This window comes from Cebidichthys violaceus, unplaced genomic scaffold (genome assembly GCF_023349555.1).
Source record: "Cebidichthys violaceus isolate CVI_PGR_0920_01 unplaced genomic scaffold, fCebVio1.0.p SCAF_14, whole genome shotgun sequence".
In the NCBI taxonomy this organism is placed as follows: Eukaryota; Metazoa; Chordata; class Actinopteri; order Perciformes; family Stichaeidae; genus Cebidichthys; species Cebidichthys violaceus.
Window position 1 is genome coordinate 11,183,686 of NW_027176307.1, and position 16,556 is coordinate 11,200,241.

Here is a 16,556-nt window from a genome sequence, read left to right on the forward strand (position 1 = left end):
TTGGTAAGAAAAAGTGGTGTTCGTCAAATGAAAATGCAGTTTGAACTCCCTGACCAAAATTTCAGACCAGAACCAAGCCATTTGAGAATGATATATTGCCCCAAATGCTATCAAGTCGGAAATCATAAGCATCGTCAGGATGACTCTGGTCACATGCATCATCCTTGTCCACGTACCATGACTGATGCAGGCTCTGCTGATGGAAACTGCACTGCAGAAGAACCAGCAAAGGATTCGTCCTCTACCTTCTCAGCAATAGAGGAGATGATAATGGACAGCTACCCTCTCTGCAAGGAAATGGGTTTGAACCTGTTTGTGGACAATGATCAACCAAAAGATAAGCTTGACACGGATGTATTGACAAACGGGGTTATGGGAGAAGTAGCTAGTTTTGCCAAAACATTGTGTGGAATAAAATCCAAGATCCTTAATGATGTCCTTCAACACAACTTCGACATTGACATGCAGGGGCGAGATGTAAATCCTGCATTGCAGTTCCACAGAGTGATGAAACAAAGTGATTGCTTGCTCTCCTGGCTCAATGAAGTGTTCGTTATTCAACGTTTGTCTCACAGACAAACTGGACATGTAAGTGCTCTGAAACGGGCTGCTGCCATGCATGGGAGTGAATTGAAGGAAACTATCAAAAAAAGAAAGCTGGCACTGCAAACACAGGAGAAAACGCCTAAGACAAATCCAGAGAACTACTACACTTGTCCTCTAGGAGAGTCTGATCTAGACGCAGAAGAACTAACAGTCTCAGAAAACTCTAGCAATGAAGATAACTTACTGATCCCAAAACATTCTCTGAGCTCACTGGGAAGTGTATCGAAAAAAACTGAAAATTGATCGGAGTCAAGTATCATTAGGCCGTTTTCCTATTTGCTTAGAGATGGGTTTGGATCTAGACGTGTCATCTAAATCAAGAGAGAAAGAAAAACTGGACTTGGAGCAATTGACGAGAGCTGTAGTGTTTGAGATATATAAATTTGCAATCACAAAAACAGGATGCTATTTGCCACACATTGTCTATGACATCTTGACTATAATTTTGATATTAGCTCACAACATCACAGGAGCTGGGAATTTTCAATAGCTACTGCATCCAAAGTCAACTCCATAATCAAGGAGTATCGTAAATATCGAAATGACCCAGACGTGGTCTTCAAACTGCCATTTGTGTTTGCTAAAAAGAAACGTGACTGGTATTCCAGCGAAGCACCTGGCAAGAAAACAAACCAGGGTAATTTCGTGCGACAAGCGAGATACCATTCAGATGAACGTCTTGTGCATTTTCTCGATGGTGCCAAAATGAACGAGAAAACTCTGTTCCATAATGAGAGCTCTGAGTTCCCAACAGATCTGGGGAAGGATCTAGTGGATGTAGATTGTGGCAGTCCACTTCAGGGAAACCTACAGATAAAAGAGGAGAAATATGATCCACGTTATGGCAATATGAATCCAGAATCAGAGACGGAGAAACAATGTTGTCCACTTTATGATGATGTCAAAACAGAGTCACACACTGCTGAAGACGAGTACATAGTCCCAGGTGAACCGACAGGACCCCTTGAATATTCTTTTCTCAAATCAGAAAATGAGAATCTTCCGTGTTTGCTGGCAGAACCACACGGATCTGCTCTATGTCCAAACACTGCAAGTACCATAAAAACTGAATGGGACACTGAGGTTGTGTATTTAGTCCCAGTTGAAGCAGCAGGGGGCCTGGGATACTCAATGGGAACCACAGGTCAGGACAATGAGAGCCCATTGATCAAAGAAGAGCAAGAAAATGTGCCAGTTGACGAACACAGTTATGGAGTTCACAAAAATGAAGTGGGCATCTAACTGGAACGAGTTCCTTAATGTTCTATATTAGAGTTGACACGAGACAGAGGTTTGTTTTACACTAAACAGATGCTGTTTGCTGCCTCCATTGCTATGAAAATGTATATCTTGTTGAAGGAGAATGTAGATGACTTATTTCAGCTCTGCAGGAATGCATACTTTTGAAATGTTCACTGGTAAACCTTCCTCAAAAAGATGGATCTGACTAAAATGTTTCAGTGTCAGTATTCATGGCTTGATGTTTTGTTTTAAAATGTTTGTTTTGTGCCACACTTGGACATTTAAGCTTTTTTGGTCTTCCCTTTTCCTCTGTGGTGAGCCTTGGTCATTTGGAATTTGTATGAGGGTATGTTGACACTGAACTTTACTCGATGGATAGCAGATTATTGTATTGTATTTTTTGTATTTCAATTATTTCTCTTTACTTGTTCTACCACGTCATGTGATACTAGTGCCTTTTTTGACTCCATACCTGCGTAGTCATTTAATTCTATTATGTTTTTGTTTTTTTCAAATGGAAAAAATCCTCTGTGGATTTCTGTAAATTACTAAAACTGTCAAGAAGCTGTGATGTAAATCTGTCAGTGATTTGGTCCTAATTTGATAAAGGATAATTACCTGGACCATAATGTATTATTATATTGCTCATTTCTGTTCAAGTACATTTTTTTTAAAAACAATTTTGAAAGCATCCTGTCTACCTCTGTGCGGTCTTTTCAACTACTATGAACGTGTACCGTGTAGAATGATTTGTGGATCATGATTTTTTGCTTGGTTTGGTATTTAACATTTTGTTGGAATGCTGATTCAGCTGCATTCAAACTATTTTTTCTTCGAATCTTTCTTCAACTTTTGACTGTCTTTTTAGACCTTTTCTGACTTTATAATGGATGTGTATTGCGCAGCTCAGAGCACGTGAGGCTATCGCTAGAGTGTAGAGGAGAAAAATATTTAATATTTGCCACCAATCCCACAATTTTCACTCTTAATCCGTCATTTTTGGACAAAATGTAGCTAATCTTGTCCTGGTCGCAGACATATTACTATGGAATCCAACAGACTTACACATTTGGCAACAGCAGCCTGAAAGTCCAACTGTCTGCTCCATAGAGACCCATGTTAATTCTGACTCTAAAAAGATCTTGCACAGAAAACCTTCCCCCATTTCTAGATTTCCACAAAAGCCACATTTGTTACACTACAGACACAATTGTCACATTATCTGTTCATCAAGTCATCCTTCTGTTCTTCTGTCTATTGACGCAGTAGGAGCTAGGATTTTTTGAGTTTTGAAAAGTAGTTTGACGGGTGCACCTCAGCTTTAACTCTGTAAATCTGGTGCAACTGTGTAGTCATTTTGAAGTTTAATTTCTTTGGCAACCTTTGATGCTGGCAGGCACACAGGTGATTGATATGAGCTAATTAGTGCAGTTCGACACACAAGGTACAAATTGAAACCGATGTTTTGGAGCAGGAAATGGCGTTTATTGGGAAGAGGTGTCATGAAAAAATGTGAAACTGTCTTAAAAATGTTAAAGCCCAAAAATATTGAACTACACTGATGAATTACCTATTTGAAATGTATAACTGGCAGAGTTGGAAGCTAGACTGCATTATCTAAAGAAGCTAATAGCTGAATAGTAGTAGTAGTAGTCGTCGTCTTCTCAGTATTAGTAAGAGCATTAAGTATCTGAGCAAAAAAGCCTTGTTCCGAGCTCCATGTTAATATACAGTTAATCCATGGGGCTTTTATTTTGAAAGAGTGGGAGAGGAGACAGAATCAGAATGTTTCACATACACACACACAATGCTGATTCAGCATTCCAACTATTGTTCCTCTAATCTTTATTCTTGACATGAACCAACTGCTCCATTAGACTCCATGTTAAATCTGACTGCTAATGTCTCAAAGAAAGCAGACGGTACCAGTTTTCTATTTTGCTCTGTAGCTCACATTTTTAACACCACAAACCTAAAAACTAGATCACCGCATTCGGCAGAGTCTCATCTTTCTTATGATATCCATATTTTGGCAATGAGACTCCTGGAAAAGGAGGCAGGAGTTTTGTTCAAAATCACTGTTTACTGTAACGTTTGTTAATTAGTCTGCCTCTCCAACAAGGTGCTTCCTCACCATGGCAACCCGTGACAGGCACACACACGCTCTCTCTTTGTCTCTCTCGCTACCTCTCTATGTCCGTCTCACTCTCTCTTTGTCTGTCTGACTGACTGACTGACTCAAACAGTCATTCAGATCTCAGATTTTCACTACTACTGCTATTACTGCTACTACCAATACTACTACTAATACTACTACAACTGTTAGTATGACTACTACTACTACTACTGCTATTACTGCCTCTAAAAATACTACTATTATTACTACTTCAACTAATACTTCCGTTATTTCAACTATGACCATTACTACTGCTATTACTACTACTACTACCAATAGTTATACTACTACCACTACTACTACTACTTTTACTACTATTACTTTGACAGTAACATTGTTTAGCTTCAAGCGTTTCCTGCATTGTAATTCATCTCTTTGCTTCTTTTGATAATACAGTTTAGCTTCCAAGTCTGCCAGTTAGACATTTCTTCTAGAAGGGTTCTCAGCAGTGTAGTTTTCAGAGTACTTTCATTTTAGAAACTTAAAGGATATGTTCATGCTAATACTTTTGTACTTTTACCGAGTGAGATTTTTAATGCAAACTTTTCCAAATTGTTTCATTTAGGGTACCACTGTACCACCGCCGTCCCATCGCTGATTGGGGGATGTCCAACTAAGATGCAGATATGCAGTGTGGGCAAGACATGTTGGAGGAACTCCTTGCTAAGCTAAAACCTGTCTTACGAGGTATGTAGCGACCTGACATCACTACAGAACAGATCGTAATTGAATTGTACAAAGATTATAATCCAAAAGATGTGTGTTAATGTACCGTATTTTTCGGACTATAAAGCGCACCGGATTATAAGGCGCACTGTGAATTAACGTGTCTATGTTCACACATAAACCGCACCGGATTATAAGGCGCATTAAGCAAAACAACACAGTCCGGTAAATCAAACTTTATTCAACTCAGTTGTAACAACAAATACCGGTACAGAAAAATACACTCACTTATCGATTCATTCCTCTTCCACAAATCCATCGAATTCTTCATCTTCAGTGTCTGAGTGAAACAGCTGTGCGATTTCGGCATCAAGAATGCCCGAATCCCTCTCGTCATTTTCCGAGTCAGTCTTGTTGCTGTTATTGGTACTTGGCTGTTCAGTGATGATTCCAGCTTTCGTGAAAGCTCGGACAACAGTTGCGACCGACACCTCAGCCCACGCATCAGCAATCCATTGGCAGATAGTGGCGTAACTAGCCCGGCGTTGCCTCCCGTGCGTACCGTAATGCTCCGAATATCCATTGAGCGGCGCGGCTTCGTCGTACTTACACATTTCGACAGATTTTTGAGCGCATTGTACCACATAAAATCGATCAATAAGCACAACAAGTAACCATACATAAGGCGCGCTGGATTATAAGGCGCACTGTCAATTTTTGAGAAAATGTAAGGATTTTAAGTGCGCCTTATAGTACGAAAAATACGGTAACTCAATTTGAAGATAGGGAGACTTTACTCTAATATTAACATGTAGTGTCCATGGGGTGAGATGAGTCAGAATTCCCTTTTACACAGTCGCCGTTTTTTCTTTTTTACACTGAACCAAATAACTCCAGCAAATAACGCAAGTTTGTGTCCAGGATGGGAGAGGTCAGCCACAATTGCACGAAAACACAAAGAGGTTTTAAAGATGTCAACACCAGAAACAGCTGATTAGACAGAGTCTGGTCCGGTTGCTTTGCAGAGCTTCTGTCTCTTGAAAAGCCTGTTAGTCTCCCTCTATTCAGGATGGAGCAAGTCATCATTGTGGTGGGGGAGGAGGGGGCTTCTGAGGCGGGGGCACTTTTAGACAGGCCCCGGCCCCTGCATCATATTTAAACTCAATACAACCTCTGTTATCTTTAGCTGTAGTCCCTGCATATTGCTGCTTGATAAATCCCTTCATCTCATCTCTAAAGAAATGCTCGTCCCTTTATTGCAACTTTTTTCGGTCTTTAGTACTTTAGTGCAGTGGTCTTCAACAGGGGGTTCGCGACCCCTAGGGAGTCCGCGGAGGTACTGCAGGGGGTCCGTGACATTTTTGGTTGATTAGACAATTTTTAATTTTTCCATCTTATTTTACCAATATCTTAATAGTTCAGTATTGTATGCAAGAAAACAGTTATGTTTATGCATGGCAGTGGCACTAATAGGCCATTACTCATTTTTGTTTCCACATTTATGTTTAAAATAAAAACGTCAATTTGAATAGCTTGTATGCATGATTATCATACAGTATGCTTCTAAATGGCAGTGGCACGGCCACCCTACTCACTGTACCTTGCACATGTTTAAAATAAAAATCTGAATATATGAACCTGTGTATTATTTGAATAGCTTAGTATTGAATGCAGAATAACAAGGTACGTTTATACATGGCACTAAGCCGAGTTTAATATAAAACAATTTTATACAATATATATATATAGTAGGGGGTCCCTGCTCCATCTTCCTATCAGTTTGGGGGTCCTTGGCCTGAAAAACGTTGAAGACCCCTGCTTTAGTGTTTAGATAGAATGACCAATCATTTAGCCAGGAAAATATCAATGATATTGCCTAATGCTTATCACAAGTAACCAGAGACTCGACGTGATGACTTATTTTTTGATCAGCAGTCCAAAATCCAAACGTATTAAGTTCACAACAAGATGGTGACAAAAGTGCAAATCCTCACATTTGAGAACCTGTAAGTGTAAAATGTCTGATATTTTAGTCTGTTAATAATGTCATAATGAATACATTTACATTGCGTATGACTCCAGGCTAAGATATATTGTTGATCATGTATCCTTTTTTTCCTCATGAACTAAATACAGGAAAGAAAGACATGGACGACAAAGAAGAGTAGATCTTTGTAATGGACAACATGGACACCCGCAGTCTGGAAGACCACAAAAAGATGGATTCCAACAAAGTATGGCAATGGCGTATTATGCATGGAAAGGAACATTCAAGGTGTGTAGAACCATTCCATCACAGCAATAGAATAGGATTGGATTTTAATGTAGCATCCAACACACAGAAAAAAATGGACTTACAATTAGTGACAAATGGTGTCATACTTGAAGTCTGTGACTTTGCTAAAATGGTAAACAATAGTAAAGGGCATTTTATCACAAACATTCTGGAGAAAAATTTTGATCTTGGGTTGAAAGATGAGCAACAACTGACTGCTTTTACTGCTCAAATTCTGCACAAAGTCAAAGACCTGATCAGGAAACCTCCTACAGATAAAAAAGAAGTTTTTACTCTCTTTGACGCGTCATCAAAGCCAGAACGCAAAAGCAACAGTGGACTGAACATGGCATCTGCAGAGCGTAAGACTGAAAGCTTTGTGGTGGAGATGGATGATACTGCTGATGGTGAACATGGAGATGAATACACATGTTCACAAGCAGCATCCAAAGAATACATGAAGATGGAGAGTCTCTTGGAAGAGATGGAAGGAGCACACAGTGATGATAAGGATGAATTTAAGTGTTCAGGAGAAGTGTCAGCAGAAGAACTGAAGGAGGATGTTCCTCTCCCTAAGTTTCCTTATTGTGAAGAAATTGGTCTGAACCTTGATGTTGGGTCAAAACAAAGTCTAGATCCAGGTTTGTTGACAAAGGGCGTGATGTTAGAATTGGTACACTTCACCAAAATACTGACTGCATCCTACAAAGTTATTGTTCTGTGTGTGCTGGAGCACAATTTTGAACTTGATCTCAAGAGTCAACAGGAAAAAAATCAAATTTGGTTCAGGATATTACACCTACTAAAGAGAAGAGATGGACTTATCACCACTGGTAGTGGGATCAGCACGGAGTTTAAAAGTGAGCCGTTTTCCTTGCAGACAAACCCCTTCAAAGGATCCAGAGGCTCAGCACTGTCCAGTGTGGAAGTCCAGCAGACTCTGTTTAAGGAAGTGACTAAAAGAAGGCAGTCTGGTTTCAAAAGTAAACGGGAAAAGAGGGCTCTGTTAACAAGTGATAGGGCAAACAAAAGGAACAAAAGAGGACAGTCTAAAGACATGGAGACAAACATAATCTCTCATCACACTGAATTGCGTACCACTCGAAAGGCAGAGGGAGATCATTGTGAATCTTGTCCTCTATCAGAGTTTGATCTGGACTCTTACATTGGTAATGTGTGTGACAGAGAACAAGAGGAAATGGAAACAGAGAACTACCACACTTGTTCTCTAGGAGAGTCTGATCTAGACTCAACTGAACTCAAAGACTCAGAAAACTCTGGCAATCAAGATAACTTACAAATCCCAAAACATTCTCTGAGCTCCGACACCTCATCTAGTTTACCAACTGTAAACTCAAATATGAACCCACATTTTGCAAGCCAGCCTGATGAAAGAGGGCTTGGTGGAGGTGAAGAGCAAACACAGACTCTAAAAAATGCGCCAAACGAAAGTGACATGGAAGAAGAGGAAATGGGAACAGAGAACATGTGGAAGATGCGTGCTAACCGTGTAAAACAAATCCTCTCTGCATTAGAGTTCGGTCCATTCAATAAGTCCAAGAAGTTTGGCCTTGAATTCAACGTTGGATTTGGTCCAAAGCAAAACTTCAGTGTTGACGCTTTGACTGATTCTATTCTCCTTGAAATTGCTAAGTTTGCCCTAGCAATGAATTCATCCCAACAGAATTTCATCATGGAGATTCTTGAGTACAACTTTGACATCAACCTGGAGAGTGAATACCAGAGAAATGTTTTCACAAGTGAAATTATGAATAGAGTAAGACAACTGAAAGATTGTGAAGATGCAGTCAAGTTCTCAAAAGAGGTCTTTGAACTTTATGGTCCCATACCATCAATAAGTATGGCAACTCAGAGTATGGGCAGTGTCAACTCAGAACTCAACAGCATATCGAAGATGGAGGAGTGTGATGTCGCCTGTGGGTTTCCACCTCATTCACAGTCTGACACTAAGGAACATTTTTCACAAGAGAGTGTGAATCTTTATCCCTTCTGCAAGGAAATTAATCTGAAACTACATGTGAACAATACTCGACCAAATAAGAAACTGGATATCAACAAACTGACCTATGGAGCAATGACTGAAGTGACAAACTTAGCAGAAAAGTTGTGTGGAACATTTGAGCAGATTTGTGTTGACATCCTTAAACACAATTTGGATCTTGATTTGCAACGTGGAGATTCTGACCATGCCAGAAGTATTGTTGCTCGAATTCCTGCTATATTGGAGGAAAAGAATCTATCAACCATTGCAATGGGTCACAAGAAAATAATGAGCATGACAAATTTCTCAGCGTTAAAGGTAAAAGTGGATTCCCAGGACAACACAAATTCTTACGCATGTAGTGCTGGTTCTTCCCAGGCTGCCATCATAAATCAAGAAGTTGACCTCTCTCCTGACATAGAACACCAAAATGAGCTGACATTAAAGCTGTGGCAATTGAGGGAGAATATTGTTCAGCAAATCCTCTCAAATCCTCATGAAGAACATTGCCCACTTTATTCTTACTCCAGATGCAAGAAATTAGGCATTGATTTTGATGTAGGCTCTGGAGTAAAACAGAATCTTGATCCCAAATTGCTAACCAATGGCATCATGGTTGAACTTCACACTTTTGTAACAGGCCTACTATCAGCCCAAAAGCATTTCATCACAGAGATACTGGAGTATAATTTTCACCTGGATTTCAACAATGAGCTGAATCGCAGTGCCTTTACAAAGACTACTATGGACCAAATTAGAAAAATTAATATTACAAGAAAAAACAGAATACCTCGAAGGAAAAGGCAGTTTGAACTCCCTGACACAAGGTGCATACCAGAACCAAGCCATTTGAGAGTGATATATTGCCCCAAATGCTATCAAGTCAGAAATCATAAGCATCGTCAGGATGACTCTGGTCACATGCTTCATCCTTGTCCACGTACCATGACTGATGCAGGCTCTGCTGATGGAAACTGCACTGCAGAAGAACCAGCAAAGGATTTGTCCTCTACCTTCTCAGCAATAGAGGAGATGATAATGGACAGCTACCCTCACTGCAAGGAAATAGGTTTGAACCTGTGTGTGGACAAAGACCAACCAAAAGAAAAGCTTGACCCGCATGTATTGACACATGGGGTTATGAAGGAAGTGGCTCATTATGCCAAAACATTGTGTGGAATGAAATATAAGATCATTAGTGATGTCCTTCAACACAACTTTAGCATTGACATGCAGTGTCAAGAAATAAATCCTGCATTGCCTTTCCACAGAGTGATGAGACAAAATGATGTCATGCTCGCCTGGCTCAATGAAGTATTTGATATTCAACCTTATCCTCGCAAACAACCTGGAAATGGGAATGAATTGAAGGAAGCTATCAAAAAAGGAAAGCTGGCACTGCAAACACAGGAGAAAACGGCAAAGACAAATCGTCAAAGTAAAGGAAACCGCTTTCCCATTTTCACTGAAATTAGTTTGACACAAGGACAGAAAGAAAAACTGGACTTGAAGCTAGTGAACAAATCTGTGTGTGACATGGAACAAGAGGACATGGCAGCAGAGAACTACTACACTTGTCCTCTAGGAGAGTCTAATCTAGACTCGGACGAACTCACAGACTCAGAAAACTGTGGCAATGAAGATAACTTACGGATCCCAAAACGTTCTCTGAGCTCATCAGACACCTCATCTAGTTTACCAACTGTAAACTCAAATCTGAACCCACGGTTTGCAAGCCAGCCTGATGAAAGAGGGCTTGGTGGAGGTGAAGAGCAAACACAGACTCTAAAAAATTCACCAAACGAAAGTGAGATGGAAGAAGAGGAAATGGGAACAGAGAACATGTGGAAGATGCGTGCTAACCGTGTAAAACAAATCCTCTCTGCAACAGAGTTCGGTCCATTCAATAAGTCCAAGAAGTTTGGCCTTCAATTCAATGTTGGATTTGGTCCAAAGCAAAACTTCACTGTTGACTCTCTTCCTGATTCTATTCTGCTTGAAATTGCTAAATTTGCCCTAGCAATGAATTCATCCCAACAGAATTTCATCATGGAGATTCTTGAGTACAACTTTGACATCAACCTGGAGAGTGAATACCAGAGAAATGTTTTCACAAGTGAAATTATGAATAGAGTAAGACAACTGAAAGATTGTGAAGATGCAGTCAAGTTCTCAAAAGAGGTCTTTGAACTTCATGGTCCCATACCATCAATAAGTATGGCAACTCAGAGTGTGAGCAGTGCCAACTCAGAACTCAACAGCATATCGAAGATGGAGGAGTGTGATGTCGCCTGTGGGTTTCCACCTCATTCACAGTCTGACACTAAGGAACATTTTTCACAAGAGAGTGTGAATCTTTATCCCTTCTGCAAGGAAATTAGTCTGAAACTACATGTGAACAATACTCGACCAAATAAGAAACTGGATATCAACAAACTGACCTATGGAGCAATGACTGAAGTGACAAACTTAGCAGAAGAGTTGTGTGGAACATTTGAGCAGATTTGTGTTGACGTCCTAAAACACAATTTGGATCTTGATTTGCAACGTGGAGATTCTGACCATGCCAGAAGTATTGTTGCACAAATTCCTGCTATGTTGGAACAAAGGAAACTAACAACCTATGTAAAAGGCCACAATAAAATCAGTTGCTCAATAAATGACTCCTCAACAAACATGAAACTGGATTCCCAGAACAACCCATATTCAGATGCAGCTAGTGCTGATTCACCCCAGGCTGCAATCATAGACCAAGATGTTAACAGTTCCCCTGACATAGAACACCAAAATAAGCCCAAAATAAAGCTGTGGCAATTGCGTGCCAATCGTGCTCAGAAAATCCTCTCAAATCCACATGAAGAACACTGTCCACTTTATTCTTACTCCAGATGCAAGAACTTAGGCATCGATTTCGATGTAGGATCTGGAGTAAAACAGAATCTTGATCCCAAATTGCTAACCAATGGCATCATGTTTGAACTGGGTACATTTGCCACAGACCTACTATCAGCCCAAAAGCATTTCATCACAGAGATACTGGAGTATAATTTTCATCTGAATTTCAACAATGAGCTGAATCGCAGTGCCTTTACAAAGACAACTATGGCGAAAATGAAAAGTAAGAAATTGTTAAAAAAAAGTGGTGTTCCTCAAATGAAAAGGCAGTTTGAACTCCCTGACCCAAATTGCAGTCTAGAACCAAGCCATTTGAGAGTGACATATTGCCCCAAATGCGATCAAGTCAGAAATCAAAAACATCGTCAGGATGACTCTGACTCTGGTCACATGCATCATCCACATACCATGACTGATTCAGGTTCTGCTGATGGAAATTGCACTGCACAAGAACCAGCAAAGGATCCGTCCTCTACCTTCTCAGTAATAGAGGAGATAATAATGGACAGCTACCCTCGCTGCAAGGAAATAGGTTTAAACCTGTGTGTGGACAATGATCAACCAAAAGATAAGCTTGACACGCATGTATTGACACACGGGGTTATGGGGGAAGTGGCTAGTTTTGCCAAAAAATTGTCTGGAACAAAACACAAGATCCTTAATGATATCCTTCAACATAACTTCAACATTGACATGCAGGGGCGAGATGTAAATCCTGCATTGCAGTTCCACAGAGTGATGAAACAAAGTGATTGCTTGCTCTCCTGGCTCAATGAGGTATTCGTTATTCAACGTTTGTCTCACAGACAACCTGGACATGTAAGTAAACTGAAACAGGCAGTTGCCATGCATGGAATTGAATTGAAGGAAACTATCAAAAAAAGAAAGCTGGCACTGCAAACACAGGAGAAAACGCCTCAGACAAATCCGCCAAGTAAAGAAAACCGCTTTCCCATTTTCACGGAAAATAGTTTGACACCTGGAGAGAAAGAAAAACTGGACTTGAAGCTAATGACCAAAACTGTGTGTGACATGGAACGAGAAGAAATGGCACCAGAGAACTACTACACATGTCCTCTAGGAGAGTCTGATCTAGACTCGGACGACCTCACAGACTCAGAAAACTGTGGCAATGAAGATAACTTACGTATCCCAATACGTTCCCTGAGCTCAGACACCTCATCTAGTTTACCAACTGTAAACTCATATCTGAACCCACAGTTTGCAAGCCAGCCTGATGAGAGAGGGCTTGGTGAAGATGAAGAGCAAACTCAGTTTCCAAAAGATGCACCAACTGAATATGATATTGAACAACAAGAAATAGGAACAGAGAACAACATGTGGAAGATGCGTGCCAACCGTGTAAAACAAATCCTCTCTGCAACAGAGTTCGGTCCATTCACCATGTCCAAGAAGTTTGGCCTTCAATTCAACGTTGGATTTGGTCCAAAACAAAACTTCAGTGTTGACTCTCTTCCTGATTCTATTGTGCTTGAAATTGCTAAATTTGCCCTAGCAATGAATTCATCCCAACAGAATTTCATCATGGAGATTCTTGAGTACAACTTTGACATCAGCCTGGAGAGTGAATACCAGAGAAATGTTTTCACAAGTGAAATTATGAATAGAGTAAGACGACTGAAAGATTGTGAAGATGCAGTCAAGTTCTCAAAAAAGGTATTTGAACTTCATGGTCCCATTCCATCAATAAGTATGGCAACTCAGAGTGTGAGCAGTGCCAACTCTGAACTCAGCAGCATATCGAGGATGGAGGAATGTGATGTCGCCTGTGGGTTTCCTCCTCATTCACAGGCTGACACTAAGGAACATATTTCACAAGAGAGTGTGGATCTTTATCCTTTCTGCAAGGAAATTAATCTGAAACTAAATGTGAACAATACTCGACCAAATAAGAAACTGGACATCAACAAACTGACCTATGGAGCAATGATTGAAGTGACAAACTTAGCAGAAGAGTTGTGTGGAACATTTGAGCAGATTTGTGTTGACATCCTTAAAAACAATTTGGATTTGCAACGTGGAGATTCTGACCATGCCAGAAGTATTGTTGCACAAATTCCTGCTATGTTGGAACAAAGGAAACTAACAACATATTTAAAAGGGTTCAAGAAAATCTATTACTCAATAAATGACTCCTCAACAAACATGAAACTGGATTCCCAGAACAACCCAAATTCAGATGCAGCTAGTGCTGATTCACCCCAGACTGCAATCATAGACCAAGATGTTAACAGTTCCCCTGACATAGAACACCAAAATGAGCTCAAATTAAAGCTGTGGCAATTGCGGGCCAATTGTGTTCAGCAAATCCTCTCAAGACCACATGAAGAACACTGTCCACTTTATTCTTACTCCAGATGCAAGAAATTAGGCATTGATTTTGATGTAGGATCTGGAGTAAAACAGAATCTTGATCCCAAATTACTAACCAATGGCGTCATGGTTGAAATTGGTACATTTGCCACAGCCCTGCTATCAGCCCAAAAGCATTTCATCACAGAGATATTGGAGTATAATTTTCATCTGAATTTCAACAATGAGCTGAATCGCAGTGCCTTTACAGAGACAACAATTGCGAAAATGAAAAGTAGGAAATTAATACAAAAATTTGTTGTTCGTCAAATGAAAATGCAGTTTGAAATCCCTGACCAAAATTGCAGACCAGAACCAAGCCATTTGAGAGTGACATATTGCCCCAAATGCGATCAAGTCAGAAATCATAAGCATCGTCAGGATGACTCTGGTCACATGCATCATCCTCGTCCATGTACCATGACTGATACAGGCTCTGCTGATGGAAACTGCACTGCACAAGAACCAGCAAAGGATCCGTCCTCTACCTTCTCAGCAATAGAGGAGATGATAATGGACAGCTACCCTCTCTGCAAGGAAATAGGTTTGAACCTGTGTGTGGACAAAGACCAACCAAAAGAAAAGCTTGACCCGCATGTATTGACAAACGGGGTTATGGGGGAAGTGGGTCGTTTTGCCAAAAAATTGTGTGGAATTAAACACAAGATCCTTAATGATATCCTTCAACACAACTTCAACATTGTGCAAGGTCGAGATGTAAATCCTGCATTGCAGTTCTGCAGAGTGACGAGAAACAGTGATTGCTTGCTCTCCTGGCTCAATGAAGTATTTGTTCAACTTTTGTCAAAGAAACGATATGGAAATGAAAGGAAAATGAAATGGGCTGCCATGCATAAAAGTGAATTGAAGGAAACTATCAAAAAAAGAAAGCTGGCACTGCAAACACAGGAGAAAACTCCTAAGACAATTCCAGAGAACTACTACACATGTCCTCTAGGAGAGTCTGATCTAGACTCAGACGAACTCACAGACTCGGAAAACTGTGGCAATGAAGATAACTTACGAATCCCAAAACATTCCCTGAGCTCAGACACTTCATCTAGTTTACCAACTGTAAACTCATATCTGAACCCACAGTTTGCAAGCCAGCCTGATGAGAGAGGGCTTGGTGAAGATGAAGAGCAAACACAGTTTCCAAAAGATGCACCAAATGAATATGATATTGAACAACAGGAAATAGGAACAGAGAACAACATGTGGAAGATGCGTGCTAACCGTGTAAAACAAATCCTCTCTGCAACAGAGTTCGGTCTATTCACTGTCTCCAAGAAGTTTGGCCTTCAATTCAACGTTGGATTTGGTCCAAAGCAAAACTTCAGTGTTGATGCTTTGACTGATTCTGTTCTGCTTGAAATTGCTAAATTTGCCCTAGCAATGAATTCATCCCAACAGAATTTCATCATGGAGATTCTTGAGTACAACTTTGACATCAGCCTGGAGAGTGAATACCAGAAAAATGTTTTCACAAATGAAATTATGAATAGAGTAAGACGACTGAAAGATTGTGAAGATGCAGTCAAGTTCTCAAAAGAGGTCTTTGAACTTCATGGTTTCATTCCATCAATAAGTATGGCAACTCAGAGTGTGAGCAGTGCCAACTCAGAACTCAGCAGCATATCGAAGATGGAGGAGTGTGATGTCACCTGTGGGTTTCCTCCTCATTCACAGGCTGACACTAAAGAAAATATTTCACAAGAGAGTGTGGATCTTTATCCCTTCTGCAAAGAAATTAGTCTGAAACTACATGTGAACAATACTCGACCAAATAAGAAATTGGATATCAACAAACTGACCTATGGAGCAATGACTGAAGTGACAAACTTTGCAGAAAAGTTGTGTGGAACATTTGAGCAGATTTGTGTTGACATCCTAAAACACAATTTGGATCTTGATTTGCAACGTGGAGATTCTGACCATGCCAGAAGTATTGTTGCACAAATTCCTGCTGTATTGGAGAAAAAGACTCTATCAACCATTGCAATGGGTCACAAGAAAATAATGAGCGTGACAAATTTCTCAGCGTTAAAGGTAAAACTGGATTCCCAGGACAACACAAATTATTACGCATGTAGTGCTGGTTCTTCCCAGGCTGCCATCATAAATCAAGAAGTTGACAGTTCCCCTGACATAGAACACCAAAACGAGCTGACATTAAAGCTGTGGCAATTGAGGGAGAATATTGTTCAGCAAATCCTCTCAAATCCTCATGAAGAACATTGCCCACTTTATTCTTACTCCAGATGCAAGAAATTAGGCATTGATTTTGATGTAGGATCTGGAGTAAAACAGAATATTGATCC